Source organism: Lissotriton helveticus, chromosome 4_1 (genome assembly GCF_964261635.1).
Source record: "Lissotriton helveticus chromosome 4_1, aLisHel1.1, whole genome shotgun sequence".
NCBI classification, from domain to species: Eukaryota; Metazoa; Chordata; class Amphibia; order Caudata; family Salamandridae; genus Lissotriton; species Lissotriton helveticus.
The window spans coordinates 1,085,484,701-1,085,500,735 of record NC_136063.1 but is presented as its reverse complement, the minus strand read 5'-3'; the positions used below and the strand labels follow the sequence as shown (position 1 = coordinate 1,085,500,735).

At 50.4% G+C, this 16,035-nt stretch overlaps 1 protein-coding gene across 1 annotated transcript in view; it reads right to left on the bottom strand.

The window, feature by feature from the left end:
- SLC9A3 (solute carrier family 9 member A3) overlaps window positions 1-16,035 on the bottom strand; it is a 1,113,267-nt gene that overhangs the window by 1,063,267 nt on the left and 33,965 nt on the right. The window lies entirely within an intron of this gene.

Genomic DNA, 16,035 nt, shown 5'->3' with positions numbered 1-16,035 from the left:
TTTTTTAGTCTGCCTTCAAAGGGGTTCAAAAGGGACCGTATTAATTTTTCCAACTCCAAGAATAGTTGCGACTTAGGTGGTGGTGTCCCAGGAGATGCCATAGATATAGGGTCTATAACTATGGGATCTGAGCCTGGTGGTAATGGTTTCCCACGGGATGCTATTATTATGGGATCTAAGCCTGGCAAAACAGCTTCTCCCTCGCCCATTATTTGCACAAAGTTATTCCCAGTAGTGTCACATGGTCGTGTACATGTCCCTAATTTCCTATGTTTTTTTGGAGGTTTTGGAGCATGACATTTCTTTATAACTACACTCCTTTTCCTTTTGGAGCAGGGTTTAGTCTTTACAGATTGTTTTAAAACAGTAGATTGTGGTGTAGACTGTTGCCCAGTGGATGGGTTAGTAGGAACACTAGGAGGGATTGCAGGCAGAGTAGAGGTTACTAGTTCCAAAGGGACGGTAGCCAATGGCTCAATTGTTGGGGGAGAGAGGGGTGGGATTTCCTGTGCAACAGGCAACGTAATGGATGATAAAGGAGTGACCAATGATGGAAAACTTGGACTTGTACGTTTGTCAACAGGGGTTTTTAGAAGCTCGATGGACAACCTGTGTCCCGCACGTCTTTCTGCCAGGGCGATTTCCCTATCAATATCATGTGGCAGCCGTTTAAAATAGGTATCTAGGGGGCCCATAACAGCAGCCCCTGACTCATTCAAAGAGGGCAGCAAGATAGAAGTGTTAGTGGAGCAAGCCATACGAGCGAACTTTTTTTCACCTCAATAAATTCAAAGCAGGTTAGATCACAAGCACTCCCACAAGTGACAGAAATAAAATAAAATACCAGTTCAGTAAATGTCAGTGGGGTGGCCCAGCCCGGCCTCCTTTGGCCCCTGACGGCCACAGACGGTCCCGCCCTTGTCCCGGGCTTCTCCCGGGCGCACTCCCGCGCGCTCCCGCGCAGCGGTCAAATAGCATCCCTTTATTAAAAATAGGAAAGTTGATGGGCGGGGGGGGCGGGGCCAACAGGGAGAGCAGCCCAGGTGTAGAGAATAGGGCTCGCAGGGACTCCTGGTAGCTGGAGTCCCTGCCTCGATACTCGCAGCCCTGCCGGCACCTCCTCGCACCCCAGAAGTCACCAACACAGCTCCTGGTGAATGTGGAGCGCTGCGGGACCCGCGAAGCGGGTCCGGCGAGTTGTCAAGTCCTCCACGGAACAGGGATGATTAGCAGCAAAGGACAGCGTCTAGTATCAGGGCAACAACAAAAGACTTCTACAAAAGGGTCCCGCAGGTCAAATGGCCGGAACCCGCTTTTCACTCCGTGGGCGGGGGGGCGGGGCCAACAGGGAGAGCAGCCCAGGTGTAGAGAATAGGGCTCGCAGGGACTCCTGGTAGCTGGAGTCCCTGCCTCGATACTCGCAGCCCTGCCGGCACCTCCTCGCACCCCAGAAGTCACCAACACAGCTCCTGGTGAATGTGGAGCGCTGCGGGACCCGCGAAGCGGGTCTGGCGAGTTGTCAAGTCCTCCACGGAACAGGGATGATTAGCAGCAAAGGACAGCGTCTAGTATCAGGGCAACAACAAAAGACTTCTACAAAAGGGTCCCGCAGGTCAAATGGCCGGAACCCGCTTTTCACTCCGTGGGCGGGGGGGCGGGGCCAACAGGGAGAGCAGCCCAGGTGTAGAGAATAGGGCTCGCAGGGACTCCTGGTAGTTGGAGTCCCTGCCTCGATACTCGCAGCCCTGCCGGCACCTTCTCGCACCCCAGAAGTCACCAACACAGCTCCTGGTGAATGTGGAGCGCTGCGGGACCCGCGAGGCGGGTCCGGCGAGTTGTAAGGTCCTCCACGGAACAGGGATGATTAGCAGCAAAGGACAGCGTCTAGTATCAGGGCAACAACAAAAGACTTCTACAAAAGGGTCCCGCAGGTCAAATGGCCGGAACCCGCTTTTCACTCCGTGGGCGGGGCCAACAGGGAGAGCAGCCCAGGTGTAGAGAATAGGGCTCACAGGGACTCCTGGTAGCTGGAGTCCCTGCCTCGATACTCGCAGCCCTGCCGGCACCTCCTCGCACCCCAGAAGTCACCAACACAGCTCCTGGTGAATGTGGAGTGCTGCGGGACCCGCGAAGCGGGTCCGGCGAGTTGTCAAGTCCTCCACGGAACAGGGATGATTAGCAGCAAAGGACAGCGTCTAGTATCAGGGCAACAACAAAAGACTTCTACAAAAGGGTCCCGCAGGTCAAATGGCCGGAACCCGCTTTTCACTCCGTGGGCGGGGGGGGCGGGGCCAACAGGGAGAGCAGCCCAGGTGTAGAGAATAGGGCTCGCATGGACTCCTGGTAGCTGGAGTCCCTGCCTCGATACTCGCAGCCCTGCCGGCACCTCCTCGCACCCCAGAAGTCACCAACACAGCTCCTGGTGAATGTGGAGCGCTGCGGGACCCGCGAAGCGGGTCCGGCGAGTTGTCAAGTCCTCCACGGAACAGGGATGATTAGCAGCAAAGGACAGCGTCTAGTATCAGGGCAACAACAAAAGACTTCTACAAAAGGGACCCGCTATTGGCTTTTCTTCATCTTGGTCTCTAAAACATCATAAAATATAGTCTATTTTTATAAGTTGGTGTCATTTTTTTGTTGTGTGGCCTTCTTAATTTGTTGTTTGGTACAGGTAAAATCTTAACACTAGTTCCTTTGTTTAAGACTTACTACCCAGGGTTAAGCTTAATGTTTTACAAATGAACCTAACTGGACGCAATACAGTTTTTGAGAGTGTATTAAATGGTATGACTGTGCAGCCATACCATATAATATACCCACATCCTCACATGGTCATATAACTTTAAATATTGAATACACCCATAAACATAACATAACATTGTACAAATGTAAAAGATAAGAACCAAAATAAATATTAAAAGATAAAATACAAATGTACAACAATAGTCATGGGACAATATACATTACAAACAAATACACACACACACAAGCACACACCATGACACTCAACTGTAACAGTTGTTGGCTCCCCTAAAACTAAGGTGAGGGAAGGAATGGTTGCAATTGGTCTAATCACTGGTAATCACTTGGGGTAGCATTCCATAGCAATGATATTTTGCCCACCATACCATCTCAAATTAGAACCAGCCATATGCAGCTTGTGCCTGCTCCTATAGGAACAGTCCACCCCAAACTGCCAAGCCAGACCCTCTCTGAACCGGACCACAAGAAACTCAAGACCAGTTTTGCCCTGATTAGGGCATCTCAGTTGGGTGCAGCTTGGTTCCAATGGCACATTGTCCCAGGGACACATGTTGTTGGGCTCCACAATGTCTCACAGCAAAGACAAACAGGGCAGACTGTAAGCTCTATAATCCATACTACCAGAAGCAATATTTGTCACGTTCAAGATTTTCCACAGGTGATAGCTGTTTTCCTATTCATCTTAGTTCATCTTAGTGAATACAGGCATATCTGTCTGTGCTGTGCAAATCTGCGTGTCAGATTTGGACCCAGTATTGCTAGTAAAGATGCTAGTTATAACTTTACAAACATAATTTGAGTTCTACGTATTGCACCCCCTCATGTAAGGGGGAAAGTACAAGAACTCTCACTACTAGCCGTAAATATCTGCCTCAAGTTGGTAATTCAATTTAGGCTGCAATTTAGGAATTACAGGTCTGGACATTTATATCTATAGATTTGCCTTTGTGAACTGAGCCTCTGATACCTGGGAGAGCATCTGTTTGTTGTCAGTGAAACCTTTGCCAAAGAGGGCATTTGTTGGCTCTAAGTGGTATTGCCACCTTTCATTCCATGTAATGTTAAAGGAAATGCCACATCACTGATGTGATTGATTATATTTTTTATAAGCGATTTGTGATATCGCCAAAGCAGTTTTTAATTATGGCTTTTGTGAAGTCAAGTGTGATGTCATGAGAAGTGTGTAGGAGAGTATGGTCTGCTATCCTATGGTCACCCCAATTTTTGCTTTTTGCTTCTCTGGTTTTTGACTTAATGTGGCTGTGGGCCTGCTAATCAGACCCACAGCCTGCTGTTCTCTCTCTAAATTCACAGACATGTACTATAGGTACATAACCCAATTGGTACTGGACTCCTTGTCAGCCCCTGTACAGTGCACTATAGGTGCCCAGGGCATAGGGGCATCCAAGGCCTACCAGGGGCTGAAGCATAGCTTTTGCCACCCCTGGCTGGTTCTTAAATTGACACAACTGGCTGATCACTCAGCTGGGGCAAGGTGGTGTAATCCCCCCTTGCTTAGATATAGTATACCTATGTCTAAACCTATATCTGGACACATATATACCTATCAGCCACTCCTATAGCAGGCCTTAACAATCCTGGAGGCAGAGTGCTTGGTTTTATGTGAGATAGTGCTCTGGCATGAGCTGAGCCTGTCTGCAGCTTGCGGGACCATTTCCCTATAGCTGTTCCAGCGATACTGCCATACCATATACTCTTAAGTGCATTATAATCCTTACGGTTATTGCAACTCCGGTTTGGCTTTATCAAAACATGTCGTGTTTGGTGTCATACAACGTGGAATGCTACCCCCTCGATGATTCTGACGGTGGGGGCAGCGTCCTACCCCTCCAGGAGGGGAAGACATGTTACTTACTGCAAATGCGGTTAATCCAAACCAGAGCCCCAGCATCACAAAATGAATGCTGCTGCCACAGACACTAGTCTGGCCTCCTGCTGCTAACCGAAACTTGACAGAGGAGGCTTGATCAAAGGATCTCCTGTCACAGGGAGGTGTTACACCACCCCAGACAAGGAGATAGTGGATTGTAGCAGGGAGGGTTGAAAGAAACTAGACACTGCCTGGGGCGCACAAGGTGTCCCCGGGCAAATGCCAGCCAAACCGGTTCTGGGACTTTCCAGCCCCAGTCCTGGTGGGAAGCTGGACAAAGGAAAGGGGTGTAACCACCCCCTTCCTGGGTCCCACCCATAGGAGGGACCTAGCAGGTAATCCAGCCCCCAGAATTGGAATATAAGTGGGAGCAGTGCCAATGCACATCAGATTATCCTGACTGAAACTTATGAAACAAAACTCTGGACCCTTCGACATCCCACTCGACGTGGAAGACTGAAGAATCTCCCTTGTGGTCAAGGAGTGACCACCCTGTGCAAACAGGCACCATCCAGCACCTCGCCATTTGCTTTGTTGCAGTTCCTGCCAGAACTCGAGCGACAGAGACTGACAAGAGCCAGCTATCCTGACTTCCAACAGCCCGATCCACAGTCCATGCAGAGCTGGGACACGTGGAGGCGACCTGAAGCATGGGAGCGGCCATCTTGAATAAACCACGAAGCGCTGACCGTGCAGCACCCGAGGGTTCCTCGATGCTGTGCATTGGAGTTTAAGAAGCTCCAGCCCCGAGCAGCTTTTGCACCGAAGCTCACCCCTCCACACTTGACGAGTGCTGAGTGGGGCCCTTTTGCATTTTCCTGATTGACGCATTGGTCCGGTCGCTTGCCCGTTGGCTAGTGGCCCCAGAACCGACGAACCTTCAAACTTGAACAGCTGGTCTGGTTGCTCCAGACTGGCACTCGCTCCCCTGAAAAGGAGCACCCGCTCAGACCTTGCTGGTCCGAGTATTAAGCCATCTTTGAATCCTGCGTGGGTTGCCTTTGCCAAGGCTTGTTGACTCTGATCATGAAGCCGACACAGCCGACAGCGAGAGCCTTTGTGGGACAGCTTGTGATTTACTCCAGGACATCCTCGGTGCCCCAGAGTCCACGTGGCAGCAGAGACAAGGCACCTGACATTGACCTGATTGCGCCCGACATCGCCTGGTTCCTTCCTGGTTCCTTCCTGGTCACTGCCCAGTGACGCAGACTCTGTCCCCTCTGCTTTCAGGTACCCTTCAGCTTCGATCCACCCTTGGATCGCACCGGACACTTCTCTTCTGGACGCCCGCAGCATCTTCATCTTCAGGCACCATCGAACTGCGTGACGAAACCCGACACACTTTGGCACCTATGCACCCGCTTCCTGTGGGTGAGGTAACTTACTAGCGCCGGTGTTCTTACACTGGTACACACCTCTAGTGCCTAACTCTAAAGTTTGGTAGTCCTAGTCCAGTCGGAAGACTCTTTAAACTGTAAAACGATAACTTTTACGCACCATTGACTTTACATTGGTGCAAGCCTGTGCTTTCTGCACTGCAACCGAATCCCGTGGGCTACTCCCGTCCTAACTGTGGTTAGTCCAGTGTAGTCCAAGCGATTCCCAAGGCCCGAGGCCTTACCCCCGATCGATTAGTGATTGTTATACCACTTTTTTGATATATGGTTTGAGTGGCCACCGGCCTCATCCAAAAACGTGCAACTTGTATATGTTATATTGTGCTTTTGTTTAAACGCTTGTGCTTCATTGCTCATAAAGAGTAGTGGGGATTATTCTGAGAATAAATACATATATTTTTATAATATATAACTTGTGTGGTGTCCTTTCATTTGGTATTACAGGATTGCATATGGTAAAACAGATGGCTTCACATGCCCTCTTGAGTTAAGCCTTTAAGGCTGCTTAGTCCATGCTACCCCTAGGATAGCTTGTCTATAAGGTTGACTTACAACCATCATCATAAGGGATTGTTTGGACTGATACAAGGTGCCCACAGAACTGTGGACATCATATATCAGGCCAACTTCTCACAAAGTGCATCCAGTGTTTATGGTTAGTTGTATGACTAACTAACCCATTGAATTCCAGTGTTTTTAGATTGATGATTGCAACCATCACATCTATTCAGTTGTATATTTTTAAGAACTGCTTGGTTCTGAGAGACTTCTTGTGGTCTTAGTAGTCAATCATAAGATGAGTAACATGTTTTTTTTCTGGAAAAGTGTGAGTGTAAGTGTGTGTTTGGGTGTGTTGGGTCAGGAGTGGGTATAATGAGTCCTACAATACAACTTAGACAGAATTAAGAGCCTTGGAAAAACAAAGCACATTACTTTCTAGAGACAAAAAAGAAATGCTAGTCCCTGAACTTATTTTTTCAATGTACTAAACCTAACAGGGTTAGCAAGAATTGGCATGCAATGCTTGTTGCAATCAGAAATAAACCTGTGTCTTCCTCTTGGAGACTCTTTCATAAGGAGGTTGCTTGAAAGGAAAATGAGAACTACTGGTCTGATTCACAAATGTAAGTTTATGATTCTTTGTTATTCACAAAGGTATTTTACTGGAATCATCTTTACAACTGTGGTTTCACCACATAAACTGATGGGACAGCCCTATCTTTTTTATGTGCGGAGTCTAGGCAGTCGTAAAGATGCTACCAGTAAAGTAACTTTGTGAATAGCAAACAATCGTAAGCTTACACAAAAGTGTATGTTTACCTTTGCGAATCAAGCCTTAAGATATTGAGACCATAATTTACAGGCTAGCAGACAGGAACTCTGTCACAATTGTGACAGATATCCTGTTCCCATATTACAAGGGCATTATATCCTATCTTAGTCATCTTTTTATGCACATAGGCTACACTGTCCTAAAGATGCTACTAGTAAAGTACCTTTGAGAATAGCAAAAAAATGTAAGCTTACACAAAAGTGTACATTTACTGTGTGAATCAGGCCCTAAGATACTGGGGGCATATTTACTAGAGAAGTGGCAGAGCATAGTGTTAGCCTCCTTGGCTTACCGTCCCGCTCTGCCTCTTCTGAAACGCAGGGCTGCACCATATTTCCAACAATATGGTGCAGTTCTACATCTCCCTCTGCGGTGGTGTTAAATTTAGCAGCCTAGCGCCAATGCAGGCACCTTTGCACCATGGTGCAAGGGTGTCTGCATTGAGGGGAATATTGTTTTATGTGTAGGAAGGTGTCCCTTCCTACACATAAACAATCTTTAAATGGCGTCTTGAAACTTCGATGTTTGCTGGTTAATCCAGCACACATATGTTATATGTTATAACAATTTGTTATGCGCACAGCGACTCCAGCGAAGGAGCATCCCGGCGCAGAGACACAGAGCAGTCATAACACAACAAGGCTAAAATGCTACAAAAAGTGCTAAAACAAAGGGGCTAAAATAGGAAAGTTTTTATGGCTCTACGAAACGACAGCAAGTCCTCTATCAGCCGAATTTCAACAGGGAGGGTGTTCCAGATTGACGCAGCTCTCACCCTGAAGGAACGGCCTCCCATCCGGCTGAGCCTAAATCTGGGGACAACAGCAAGGGCCTGACCTTGTGATCGAAGGTTACGGGTAGGGACATAGAAGGAAATAGAGTTGGCCAAGATCTCAGGACCTATGCCTCTAAGGATTTTAAAGGTCAGACACAGGACCTTGAAGAGGATACGCTTCCTAACCGGGAGCCAGTGCAGGGAGCGGATGACATGAGACACCTGGGAGAACTTAGGAAGTCCAACAATGGCTCTCGCCGCGGCGTTCTGCACCCGCTGCAGGCGTGTTAACTCAGCCTGGTTAGCCCCCGCCAGCAGAGAGCTGGCGTAGTCCAGACGAGAGATGACGGTTGCCTGGACCACAAGCTGTCTAGTCGGGGCATCAAAGAACTTAAGCACCGGCCTTAACCCTCTAAGGAGACCGAAGCAACAGGCTGCGATTTTTTTGGTGTGCCCTATAAATGTGAGACCAACGTCAAGCCAGACCCCAAGGTTCTTCACCTCCGGCACTGGGGTCGGAGTGGGGCCAAGCTCCGAAGGCCACCACTGATCGCCCCAGAGCTCCACTCCCTTCCCGACAACCATCACCTCTGTTTTTGTGGCATTAAGCTGGAGACAGTTAACTGTCAGCCAGCTAGCCACCGCCTTCAGACCGGACTGGAACCTGGGGGCATCCTGTTCCGCATCCCCGCTGAGAGTAACCGCCAGCTGAGTGTCGTCGGCGTATGAGACCATGGTTAGGCCCCACTGCCTTGCGACATCAGCCAGCGGTCTCACGTAGAGGTTGAACAACGTGGGACTCAGCGAGGATCCCTGTGGAACCCCCATGGCCAGAGGCTGGAACCCGGACTTGAACGGAGGGATGGCAACACAGAAGGAGCGGTTGTCTAGGAAGGAGCGGAACCATTGCAGCGCCAGGCCGCCGATACCAGTCTCCTCGAGCCGCCCAAGGAGGATGCTGTGCGACACAGTATCGAATGCGGCGCTGAGATCTAACAAAATCAGCGCCGACGTCTGTCCAGCATCCAACCTTGCACGGAGATGTTCCACCATCACCAGAAGAGCAGTCTCCGTGCTGTGACCAGCACGGAAACCATTCTGTGTGGGATCGAGGGCATTGGACCGGGCTAAGTGTTCAGACAGGGCCAGATTGACATGGGCCTCTGTCAACTTAGCTGGCCAGGGCAGCAGCGAGATGGGGCGATAGCTTTCCGGCTTAGACGGGTCAAGAGATGGCTTTTTAATAATCGGAGACACCACCGCCTGTTTCCAGCTGGTAGGAACGACCCCAGTCTCTAAGGAGAGATTAACAAGAGAGCGTATAGCCACACGTCCCACAAAGGTCTGATCCCGAAAGAGGGCAGGCCTCACTGGATCGGATGGGGACCCAGATTTAACTTGCGTAGCAAGTTTATCAAACCCTTCCACGGTGAGGGGGGGAAAAGTGAGAAGAGCGGGCTGGTAGGGTGTCCCCTTGGGGCTGCCCAGTGCTATACCCATACTCGGGAAAGTCCGATAAATAGACTGGACTTTACCCAAGAAGTAGGAAGCAAGGGACTCACAATGTGTGACAGAACTCTCAGCCGTAGAAATAGGCCGCTTAGACATAAGATCTTTCACCGCCTTGAAGATAGCCTTCGATGGGTTGGTGCTGTTCCGGAATTCCTCGGCATAAAATGCCGCTCGGGCACGACAAATGGCCCGGTGATAGAGCTTGACGGACGCGACATAAGTAGCTTTTTGCTCAGCCCCATATGTCTTCCGCCAGGCCCTCTCCGCCCGTCTACAGGCTCCCTTCAGAGCGCGCAAAGCGTCGTCATACCAGGGGCTAGACACTCGAGGGTTGATCTTCGTGGTTACAACAGGTATCAAAACATCCAGAGCCCTAGTGAGCCAAGAGCAGAAGAGATCATATCCCTCCTCTACGTTGTTAAATGGGCCCAAAGGTTCCACTGACAGGAGATGGTAAAAGTCATCCAGCCTGAGTTTACTCCAGGGTCTCCTGGGTACCTGCTTGGCTGGAGTGGTGGAAATGTTGGAAGTCATAGGGCAGTAGATGGACACCAGAGAATGGTCAGACCACTCTACAGGAGCCACCGACGTGACTTTAGCCTCGGTCAAGTTGGTGAAAAAAGGGTCAAGAATATGACCCCCGGAATGAGTGGGCTGGGAGACCAGCTGTGAAAGTTGAAAGGCCTCTAAGTCCGTAAGAATACTACGCGCTGCCAGACAGGATGGGGCATCAAAATGCAAATTTAGATCGCCCAGAATGGAAAAATTGGCACAGGCAGTGACCAAGGTGGCAACAGTGTCCGGGAAAGCATTCCTGAACGCTACATCACTGCCCGGCGGACGATACACCACCATCCCAGAGAATGTAAATTCTGGGCTGACAGAGACTTTAAACGAGGCGCTTTCACAGCCAGCGATCTTAAGAATGGTCCACACACAGGGAAAACTAGATCTCACTATCAGAGCTATACCCCCACCTCTAGATAGCCTATTCGCAGTATACATGGAGTAGCCGAGAGGGCAGACTAGATTGGGAATGGCAGTGTCGGCTTCCTGAAGCCATGTTTCGGTTAATGTCAAAATATCCGGGGCTTCATTTTCAATCAGGTCGTACACATTCTGCTGGTGTCTAAGAATCGACCTGACATTAAGATTCAGAATCCGCAGAAAAGGCGGTAGCCCCCTATTACGCCGAGCGGCAGAGGGAAGAAGCCGAGAGAGAAGCAGCGGTGGATCAAGCGCTAAACCATTACAGGGACAGCGGTAAGGGCCGCATAAAGGATGGACAGGCTGTAGAGTGCAATGACCGCTCACCTTGCCGATGGAATACAAGCGCTCCCTGGAATAAGTAAGCATGGCAACGGTGTTGGATAGACGAGGGCCGCCCAGATCCCGCCACGTCCAGCGCGTCCTTAGCGCGGACGGGCGCAGACGGGCAGGACTCTGGCACGACTCCGGCCACGCGAGGACACGCCCGCTGCACGATCCCGCTGCGCTAGGGGAGGAGCATTAAATACGCGTTCCCCGCTGGCGCATGCGCAATGCAGCGCTGTCCGATGGAATGGGCACTCACCCCAGAGCAAGATGTCCGCCACCCCGAGAACCAACCCGCCAAGCGGCGGTGCAGGGACACAATTATTGTGCAGGTAAGGGGCTGAGTAGAGCGAGGGTCAAGCGACCTAAAAACAATACAAAATAAACAGTTTTAGACAAATTTAAAAGTAGCAGAGCAGCAAGCGCCGTCACGCTCCTGTCTGCAATGAGCTCTGTGTCAGGGGAGAGAGAACGGGGACTCGCGTTAAATACGCGTTCCCCGCTGGCGCATGCGCAATGCAGCGCTGTCCGATGGAATGGGCACTCACCCCAGAGCAAGATGTCCGCCACCCCGAGAACCAACCCGCCAAGCGGCGGTGCAGGGACACAATTATTGTGCAGGTAAGGGGCTGAGTAGAGCGAGGGTCAAGCGACCTAAAAACAATACAAAATAAACAGTTTTAGACAAATTTAAAAGTAGCAGAGCAGCAAGCGCCGTCACGCTCCTGTCTGCAATGAGCTCTGTGTCAGGGGAGAGAGAACGGGGACTCGCGTTAAATACGCGTTCCCCGCTGGCGCATGCGCAATGCAGCGCTGTCCGATGGAATGGGCACTCACCCCAGAGCAAGATGTCCGCCACCCCGAGAACCAACCCGCCAAGCGGCGGTGCAGGGACACAATTATTGTGCAGGTAAGGGGCTGAGTAGAGCGAGGGTCAAGCGACCTAAAAACAATACAAAATAAACAGTTTTAGACAAATTTAAAAGTAGCAGAGCAGCAAGCGCCGTCACGCTCCTGTCTGCAATGAGCTCTGTGTCAGGGGAGAGAGAACGGGGACTCGCGTTAAATACGCGTTCCCCGCTGGCGCATGCGCAATGCAGCGCTGTCCGATGGAATGGGCACTCACCCCAGAGCAAGATGTCCGCCACCCCGAGAACCAACCCGCCAAGCGGCGGTGCAGGGACACAATTATTGTGCAGGTAAGGGGCTGAGTAGAGCGAGGGTCAAGCGACCTAAAAACAATACAAAATAAACAGTTTTAGACAAATTTAAAAGTAGCAGAGCAGCAAGCGCCGTCACGCTCCTGTCTGCAATGAGCTCTGTGACATAGAAGTTGCAAAACTTATTTTTTTATTGATTGTTTATGTGGAGGAAGGGACACCTTCTTGCACATAAACAAATAAAGCCCTTTTGATGTTTATGTGTGAGCTGCACAACACAGCACTCATGGAAACAGCAAAATACGAGGAGAAATGAAACATTTCTCCTCAATGCGCCTGTTTAAGACCAGGTTTTCCCTGGTCTTAATTTTAGCGCTGCCCCATATTTACACCGCCCTTCTAAATATGGTGCAGCATCAAAATCAATGGGTGTTGCGGTGGAACACCCACTGTAACACCCATTGCCCACCCCTTTCACGATAAGTATAGCGTGAAAGGGGGCATTATTTACAAGGCAGCGTTAAGCCATGTTAAGTGGCTTAATGCTGCCTTGTAAATAAGGCGAAGCACATATCGCCACAGGAACGTCTCTAAAAGTGACGCTTGTGTGGCAACAGGGGCTTGTAAATATGCCCCATAGTGTCTCATTTTGAGGTTGGCGGAAAGATACAGGAGTCACAAACATGACAGATATCCTGTCTCAGGTATTACAAGAGCATTATATCCTAATGCACTTGTGATATGGTTGACGAGATATCCACCACATTTGTGACAGTGTATCCATCCACCAAACTATAAATCAGGTCCTTAGTGTGAGAGGTTGGCCTGATATGTGATGTCCACGATTCTAGTGGGCACCCTCTATCAGTCCAAACAACACTTATGGTGATGGTTGTAAAGTCAACCTTATAGACCAGCTATCCTAGTGGTAGCATGGACAAAGCAGTCTTAGGCTAAAACTTCAGAGAGCATGTGAAGCCAGCTGTTTTACCATATGTAACCCCTTGAATACCAAATGAAAGGACACCACACAGGTTATATATAAAAAATATATGTATTTATTACTAACACAACCCCTCTGAACTCTTTATGAGGTCAGAGGCTAAAGCACATAACAAGTTACTGAATTATCATACAATAAGTTGCACAAAATACAGTCGAGCCCTAGGGGCGTTGCAAACCATATACTAAAATAGTGGTATAAGAACCACGTCACAAACAGAGAATAGGCCTAGGGCCTAGGGAATCGCCGGGGCTACTCTGAGCTAACAAGAGTTAGGAAGCAGGAGGCCCAGGGATGCGTGTGCAGTGTCTAAACACCCACTCGAGTTACCATAGGGATACAATGGGAACATAAGAGTCAGAAACTAGTTTATTTAGGACACTTCCGGATGGACTAGGAGAAAGCTACTTAAAACTAGGACACTTGGATAGTCAATACCCATAGGAGCACTGGAGTACTCGCGTTACCTCACCCACAGGAGCCGGGTGCATAGGTGTCAAGTTGTGTCGGGTTTCGTCGCTGAATCCTATGGAGACCTGTAAAAAGATGCTGCAGGCGACTAGGAGAGAAGTGTCCGGTTGGATCCAAGGGTGGATCGAGGAAGAAGAGTACCTGAAAGCAGAGGGGACAGAGTCTGGGTCACTAGCCAGTGACCAGGAAGGAACCAGGAAGGAACCAGGCGATGTCGGGTGCGATCAGGTGAAGATGCGAAGCTTGTCTCTGCAGCCACGTGGACCAGGAGGCGTCGATGACAACCAGGCACTGGTTATTTACTGTCCCTGAAAGGATCTCGCTGTCGGCGGTGTCAGATTCCGGTTTGGAGTCAATAGGCCTTGGCAAATGCAACCCACGCAGAAATCAAATATTCGCTTCAAGGCAGACCAGCAAGGTCTGGGGGGCTTCTCCTTGTCAGGGAAGCAGGGGCCAACCTGGAGCAACCAGACAGACAGTTTAAATTCAAAGGTTCATCGTCACAGAGGCCACTAGCCAACGGGCAAGTGCCTGGAGAGATGCGTCGAGCACAAAATTACCAGCAGGCCCCACGCAGCACTCAGTGAGTGTGGAGGGCTGTGCGTTGGTGCAAAAAGTGCTCCAGGCTCGGGTTTCTCAATCCCTAATGTACAACTGCGAGGGTGCCTCAGAAGCTGCACCAGTAGCAATGAGCAGGTTTTTCAAGATGTCTGGTCCCACATCTCTCGTCGCCCCCACGGGTCTCAGCTGTGCTGTGGCTGTGGATCGGACTCAAGGAAGTCTGGAAGTCCATTTTTTGGCAGGCTCTGTGCTCAGGCTTCATCGAAAAAGCAAACCGCAGATTGCTGGATGGTGCCTGTTTGCACAGGGTGGTCACTCCTTGATCACAAGGGAGATTCTTCAGTCTTCTAGTTGCAGTAGAATGCATTATAATCCTCGCGGTTATTGCTAACTTTGGTTTGGCTTTATCAAAACATGTCGTGTAAGGTGTCATACACTTTGGAATACTACCCCCTCACCAGTTCTGGCGACGGGGGTAGCATTCCACCCTTCTAGAGGGAGAAGACATGTTACTTTACTTAAACGCGGTTAAATCTAACCAGAGCCTCAGCATCACAAAATGGATGCTGCTGCTACAGACGCAAGTCAAGCCTCCTGCTGCTGACCGAAACTCCGGCAGGGGAGGCCTGGACAAAAGGTTTCCTGTCACAGGCAGGGGTTACATCACCCCACACAGGAGATAGAGGATTGAGGCAGGCAGGGCGAGTGAAACTAGACACTGCCTGGGGCGCACAAGGCTCCCCATGCATAGCCCAGTTCAAACCGGTGCTGGGACACTCCAGTCCCAGCTGTGGCGTGAAAATGGACAGAGGGAAAGGGGTGTAACCACCCCCTTCCTGGGTCCCACCCATAGGAGGGACCTAGCAGGTAATCCAGCCCCTTGATTTGGAATAAAGATAGGAGCTGTGCCCAGGAGCATTAGATTATCCTGACTGAAACTTTGATACAGAACTCTGGACCCTTCGACATCCCACTCGACGTGGAAGACTGAAGAATCTCCCTTGTGGTCAAGGAGTGACCACCCTGTGCAAACAGGCCCCATCCAGCGCCCAGCGGTTTGCTTTGTTGCAGTTCCCACCAGAACTCGAGCAACAGAGATCAACAAGACCCAGCTTCCCTGACTTCTAACAGCCGATCCACAGTCCCAGCTAATCTGAGACCCGTGGAGGCGACGTGAAGCGTGGGGCCAGCCATCTTGAAAAGACTGCGAAGTGCTGACCGTGCAGCTCCCGAGGCACCCTCGAAGCTGTGCATTGGGCTTTGAGAAGCCCCAAACCAGAGCAGTTTGTGCACTGAAGTTCACCCCTCCACACTCACCGAGTGCTGCGTGGGGCCCTTTTGCATTTTCCTGCTTGACGCGTCTGTCCAGTCAATTGCCCACTGGCTAGTGGCCTCGACGACGATGACGAAACTACTCTGCTGGTCTGGTTTCTGCAGACGGGCCCTCGCTCCCCTGAAAAGGAGCCACCGCTCTGACCTTTCTGGTCCGAGTAAGCAGCGATCTTCAAATCCTGCGTGGGTTGCCTTTGCCAAGGCCTTTTGACTCTGATCCGGAAGCTGACACCGCCGACAGCGAGAGCCTTCGTGGAACAGCTCGTGATCCACTCCTGGTCATCCTCGATGCCCCAAAGTCCACGTGGCACGGGACAAGCTTCTCGACAACCACCTGATTGCGCCCGACATCGCCTGGTTCCTTCCTGGTTCCATCCTGGTCACTGGCTAGTGACCCAGACTCTGTCCCCTCTGCTTTCAGGTACTCTACATCTTCGATCCACCCTTGGATCCAACCGTACTCTTCTCTCCTGGCCGCCTGCAGCATCTTCATCTCCAGGCTCCATAGATCTCCACGACGAAA